This window comes from Lipophrys pholis (assembly GCF_963383615.2).
Source record: "Lipophrys pholis genome assembly, contig: SCAFFOLD_90, whole genome shotgun sequence".
NCBI lineage: Eukaryota > Metazoa > Chordata > Actinopteri > Blenniiformes > Blenniidae > Lipophrys > Lipophrys pholis.
Window position 1 is genome coordinate 22,501 of NW_028292229.1, and position 6,488 is coordinate 28,988.

The 6,488-nt window shown below is 46.2% G+C and overlaps 1 protein-coding gene across 1 annotated transcript in view; it reads right to left on the reverse strand.

The window, feature by feature from the left end:
- Positions 1-675, reverse strand: part of LOC308128067 (titin-like) — a gene marked incomplete at its 3' end in the record, with an annotated part of 22,989 nt that extends 22,314 nt beyond the window's left edge. Inside the window, exon 1 of the mRNA XM_080493735.1 lies at positions 485-675. The remainder of the gene's footprint in view (positions 1-484) is intronic.
- Positions 676-6,488: the final 5,813 nt, after the last annotated feature.

Below are 6,488 nucleotides of genomic sequence, written 5' to 3' on the forward strand. Positions count from 1 at the left end.
TGAAGGCCTCACAGATCACTGGGGTATTTACAGAGCAGCATGTGAAAGACTGATATGGCAGTTGCTATAAATACCCCTCCCACGCTGACCCCCACCCCCTCCACCCCGATTGACAGGCAGCATATGGCACATAGTTGGGGGGTTGGGGGTGGGCCGGGGGGGGGGGGGGGGGGGGGGGGGGGGTTGTGCCCGGCAGCTGATTCCCTTAAAAAGCCTGACGGCGGGTCGCATGCTCTCAGCAGCTATTCTTAACCTCCAGACCTGGACCTGCATGTCCTACCCACAGGACCAGGCCCCGCATCCACAAGACCCCCCCAGCCTGCACTAGAACACCCAGTTTGGGTCTGGGTCTCAGTTCAACTGCCCCACATCCACCAAACCAGACTGGAACCCCCCCTCCACCCCCACCCCCACCCCCAGCCTGCACTACAACACCCGGTCTGGGTCCAGGTCCTGGCTCACGCAGGCCCCCGCAGGTACTCACTTGTTTCACAAGAGTGGCGGGGGTGGCGGGCGGCGCCCGGCAGGGGGTCGAGCTGCTCCTGATCCTCTGAGGCGTCCAGAAAGTCCTGATGAGAACCGTCAAGTCTGGAACACCCCGACTCCTCCGAACTACACCGAGAGGCCAACGGGTGGGTCTCTCCTGCAGTCCCTCCCCAGCCGGGAACTCAGCTGCTCAGGAGGGGTCTCACGGGGCCGCTGGCCTTTATACCGGGGGGGCGGGGGGGTGCACCTCCCTCACATCTCTCATTGGTCAGTCTGACGCCTACTGAGGGGGTTAGGACTGTGGGAGGGGGACATCAGTGAAAGGTGCAGGCTGAAGAGCTGCTCTGATTTCACTCAAACACCAAAATCAGGAGCCACATAAACACACAATTCCACACTCACGGGCCCTTGGGGGGGGGGGGGGGGGGGGGGGGGGGGGGGGGGGGCGGTCAGGAGGAAATTAAATGCTGACCAGCAGGAGGCTGTGGAAAGCTGAGGCTGTAGCTGTCAATGAGACTCCAACCCTCCTCCTCACCATGGTAACAGTTTGTAACAGTTTGTAACAGTTTGGTAACAGTTTGGTAACAGTTTGTAACAGTTTTGTAATAGTTTGTAATAGTTTTGTAACAGTTTGGTAACAGTTTGTAACAGTTTGTAACAGTTTGGTAACAGTTTTGTAATAGTTTGTAATAGTTTGTAACAGTTTGTAACAGTTTGTAACAGTTTGGTAACAGTTTGTAACAGTTTGTAACAGTTTGGTAACAGTTTGTAATAGTTTGTAACAGTTTGGTAACAGTTTGTAACAGTTTGGTAATAGTTTGTAATAGTTTGTAACAGTTTGTAACAGTTTGGTAATACTTTGTAATAGTTTGTAACAGTTTGGTAATACTTTGTAATAGTTTGTAATAGTTTGTAACAGTTTGGTAACCGTTTGGTAATAGTTTGTAACAGTTTGGTAACCGTTTGGTAATAGTTTGTAACAGTTTGGTAACCGTTTGGTAATACTTTGTAATAGTTTGTACCAGTTTGGTAACCATTTGGTAATAGTTTGTAACAGTTTGTAATAGTTTGTAACTGTTTGGTAATACTTTGTAATAGTTTGTAACAGTTTGGTTATATTTTGTAACAGTTTGGTAACAGTTTGGTAACAGTTTGTAACAGTTTGTAACAGTTTGGTAACAGTTTGGTAATACTTTGTAATAGTTTGTAATAGTTTGTAACAGTTTGTAATAGTTTGTAACAGTTTGTAATAGTTTGTAACAGTTTGGTAACAGTTTGTAACAGTTTGGTAACAGTTTGGTAACAGTTTGGTAACAGTTTGGTAACAGTTTGTAACAGTTTGGTAACAGTTTGTAACAGTTTGTAACAGTTTGGTAACAGTTTGTAACAGTTTGGTAATAGTTTGTAATAGTTTGTAACAGTTTGTAACAGTTTGGTAATACTTTGTAATAGTTTGTAACAGTTTGGTAATACTTTGTAATAGTTTGTAATAGTTTGTAACAGTTTGGTAACCGTTTGGTAATAGTTTGTAACAGTTTGGTAACCGTTTGGTAATACTTTGTAATAGTTTGTACCAGTTTGGTAACCATTTGGTAATAGTTTGTAACAGTTTGTAATAGTTTGTAACTGTTTGGTAATACTTTGTAATAGTTTGTAACAGTTTGTAATAGTTTGTAATAGTTTGTAACAGTTTGGTTATATTTTGTAATAGTTTGGAATCAGTTTGTAACAGTTTGTAACAGTTTGGTAACAGTTTGGTAACAGTTTGTAACAGTTTGTAACAGTTTGGTAACAGTTTGGTAATACTTTGTAATACTTTGTAATAGTTTGTAATAGTTTGTAATAGTTTGTAACAGTTTGTAATAGTTTGTAACAGTTTGTAATAGTTTGTAACAGTTTGGTAACAGTTTGTAACAGTTTGGTAACAGTTTGGTAACAGTTTTGTAATAGTTTTGTAACAGTTTGTAACAGTTTGTAACAGTTTGTAACAGTTTGTAATAGTTTGTAACAGTTTGGTAACAGTTTGTAACAGTTTGTAACAGTTTGGTAACAGTTTGTAACAGTTTGGTAATAGTTTGTAACAGTTTGTAATAGTTTGGTAACAGTTTGTAACAGTTTGGTAACAGTTTGGTAACAGTTTGTAACAGTTTGTAACAGTTTGGTAACAGTTTGGTAATACTTTGTAATAGTTTGTAACAGTTTGGTAATACTTTGTAACAGTTTGTAATAGTTTGTAACTGTTTGGTAATACTTTGTAATAGTTTGTAACAGTTTGTAATACTTTGTAATAGTTTGTAACAGTTTGTAATACTTTGTAATAGTTTGTAATAGTTTGGAATCAGTTTGTAACAGTTTGTAACAGTTTGGTAACAGTTTGGAATCATTTTGTAACAGTTTGGAATCAGTTTGTAATAGTTTGTAACAGTTTGTAATAGTTTGTAATAGTTTGGTTATATTTTGTAATAGTTTGTAATAGTTTGTAACAGTTTGTAACAGTTTGTAACAGTTTGTAACAGTTTGTAACAGTTTGGTAACAGTTTGGTAACAGTTTCTAACAGTTTGGTAACAGTTTGTAACAGTTTGTAATAGTTTGTAACAGTTTGTAATAGTTTGTAATAGTTTGTAACAGTTTGGTAACAGTTTGGTAATAGTTTGTAACAGTTTGGTAACCGTTTGGTAATACTTTGTAATAGTTTGTAACAGTTTGTAATAGTTTGTAATAGTTTGTAACAGTTTGGTAACCGTTTGGTAATACTTTGTAATAGTTTGTAACAGTTTGTAATAGTTTGTAATAGTTTGTAACAGTTTGGTAACCGTTTGGTAATAGTTTGTAATAGTTTGTAACCGTTTGGTAATACTTTGTAATAGTTTGTTTCAGTTTGTAATAGTTTGTAATAGTTTGTAATAGTTTGGTTATATTTTGTAATAGTTTGTAACAGTTTGTAATAGTTTGTAACAGTTTGTAATAGTTTGTAACAGTTTGTAATAGTTTGTAACAGTTTGGTAATACATTGTAATAGTTTGTTTCAGTTTGTAATAGTTTGTAATAGTTTGTAACCGTTTGGTAATAGTTTGTAACAGTTTGGTAACCGTTTGGTAATACATTGTAATAGTTTGTAATAGTTTGTAATAGTTTGTAACAGTTTGTAATAGTTTGTAACAGTTTGTAATAGTTTGTAACAGTTTGGTAATAGTTTGTTTCAGTTTGTAATAGTTTGTAATAGTTTGTAATAGTTTGTTTCAGTTTGTAATAGTTTGTAATAGTTTGTTTCAGTTTGTAATAGTTTGTAATAGTTTGTAACAGTTTGGTAATACTTTGTAATAGTTTGTTAACACTGGAGAGGAGGATCCGGCCGTTAGTCGAACCTCGGATCCAATAGGAACAATGCGGTTTTCGTCCAGGTCGCGGAACACTGGACCAGCTCTATACTTTCCACCGGGTGCTCAAGGGTTCATGGAAGTTCACCCAATCAGTCCACATGTGTTTTGTGGACCTGGAGAAGGCGTTCGACCGTGTCCCTCGGGACGTCCTGTGGGGGGTTCTCCGGGAGTATAGAGTCCAGGACCCTTTGCTAAGGGCGGTCCGGTCCCTGGACGCCCGGAGCAGGAGTTTGGTTCACATTGCCGACAGTAAGTCGGACCTGTTCCCAGTGCACACTGGCCTCCGGCAGGGCTGTCCTTTGTCACCGGTTCTGTTCAGAACTGTCATGGACAAAATTTCTAGGCACAGCCAGGGACCGGAGGGGGTCCAGTTGAGGACCATAGGATCTCGTCTCTGCTCTTTGCAGACGATGTGGTCCTGGTGGCTTCATCAAACCTGGACCTTCAGCGTGCACTGGCGCGGTTCGCAGGCGAGTGTGACGCAACTGGGATGAGGATCAGCACCTCTAAATCCGAGGCCATGGTTCTCCACCGGAAAAAGGTGGCTTGCCCCCTTCAGGTGGGTGGAGAACCCTTGTCCCAGGTGGAGGAGTTCAAGTATCTTGGGGTCTTGTTCAGGAGTGGGGGGAAGATGGAGCGTGAGATCGACAGGTGAATCGGTGCAGCGTCTGCAGTTATGCGGTCGCTGTATCGGTCCGTCGTGGTGAAGAAGGAGCGAAGCCAAAAGGCGAGGCTCTGGATTTACCGCTCCATCTTCCTTCCTCCCCTCACCTATGGTCATGAGCCAGTCGATCTTCCTTCCTCCCCTCACCTATGGTCATGAGCCAGTTGATCTTCCTTCCTCCCCTCACCTATGGTCATGAGCCAGTTGATCTTCCTTCCTCCCCTCACCTATGGTCATGAGCCAGTCGATCTTCCTTCCTCCCCTCACCTATGGTCATGAGCCAGTTGATCTTCCTTCCTCCCCTCACCTATGGTCATGAGCCAGTTGATCTTCCTTCCTCCCCTCACCTATGGTCATGAGCCAGTCGATCTTCCTTCCTCCCCTCACCTATGGTCATGAGCCAGTTGATCTTCCTTCCTCCCCTCACCTATGGTCATGAGCCAGTTGATCTTCCTTCCTCCCCTCACCTATGGTCATGAGCCAGTCGATCTTCCTTCCTCCCCTCACCTATGGTCATGAGCCAGTTGATCTTCCTTCCTCCCCTCACCTATGGTCATGAGCCAGTTGATCTTCCTTCCTCCCCTCACCTATGGTCATGAGCCAGTTGATCTTCCTTCCTCCCCTCACCTATGGTCTGAGCCAGTTGATCTTCCTTCCTCCCCTCACCTATGGTCATGAGCTTTGGGTCGTGACTGAAAGAAGGAGATCCTGGATCCAAGCAGCTGAAATGAGTTTCCTCCGTAGGGTGGCAGGGCGCCCCCTTAGAGATAGGGTGAGGAGCTCCGTCACCAGGGAGGAGCTCGGAGTAGAGCCGCTGCTCCTCCACATCCAGAGGAGCCAGCTGAGGCTTGGGCTTCTGTTTGGGATGCCCCCCGGCCCCCTCCCTCGGGAGGTGTTCCGGGCATGTCCCTCTGGTAGGAGGCCTCGGGGCAGACCTAGGACACTCTGGAGGGACTATGTCTCTCGGCTGGCCTGGGAAGGCCTTGGGGTCCCACTGGAAGAACTGGAGGACGTGTCTGGGGCGAGGGACGTCTGGACATCCCTGCTGAGACTGCTGTCCCCAAGACCCGGACTGGATAAGAGGAGGAGGAGGAGAACAGGAGGAGGAGGTGAACAGGAGGAGGAGGTGAACAGGAGGAGAAGGAGGTGAGCAGGAGGAGGAGGAGGTGAGCAGGAGGAACAGGAGGAGGAGGTGAGCAGGAGGAGGAGGTGAACAGGAGGAGAAGGAGGTGAGCAGGAGGAGGAGGAGGTGAGCAGGAGGAACAGGAGGAGGAGGTGAGCAGGAGGAACAGGAGGAGGAGGTGAGCAGGAGGAACAGGAGGTGAGCAGGAGGAACAGGAGGAGGAGGTGAGCAGGAGGAGGAGGAGGTGAGCAGGAGGAACAGGAGGAGGAGGTGAGCAGGAGGAGGAGGTGAGCAGGAGGAACAGGAGGTGAGCAGGAGGAACAGGAGGAGGAGGTGAGCAGGAGGAGGAGGAGGTGAGCAGGAGGAACAGGAGGTGAGCAGGAGGAACAGGAGGAGGAGGTGAGCAGGAGGAGGAGGAGGTGAGCAGGAGGAACAGGAGGTGAGCGGGAGGAACAGGAGGAGGAGGTGAGCAGGAGGAGGAGGAGGTGAGCAGGAGGAGGAGGAGGTGAGCAGGAGGAACAGGAGGAGGAGGTGAGCAGGAGGAGGAGGAGGTGAGCAGGAGGAACAGGAGGAGGAGGTGAGCAGGAGGAGGAGGAGGTGAGCAGGAGGAACAGGAGGTGAGCAGGAGGAACAGGAGGAGGAGGTGAGCAGGAGGAGGAGGTGAGCAGGAGGAACAGGAGGAGGAGGTGAGCAGGAGGAACAGGAGGAGGAGGTGAGCAGGAGGAGGAGGAGGTGAGCAGGAGGAACAGGAGGAGGAGGTGAGCAGGAGGAGGAGGTGAGCAGGAGGAACAGGAGGTGAGCAGGAGGAACAGGAGGAGGAGGTGAGCAGGAGGA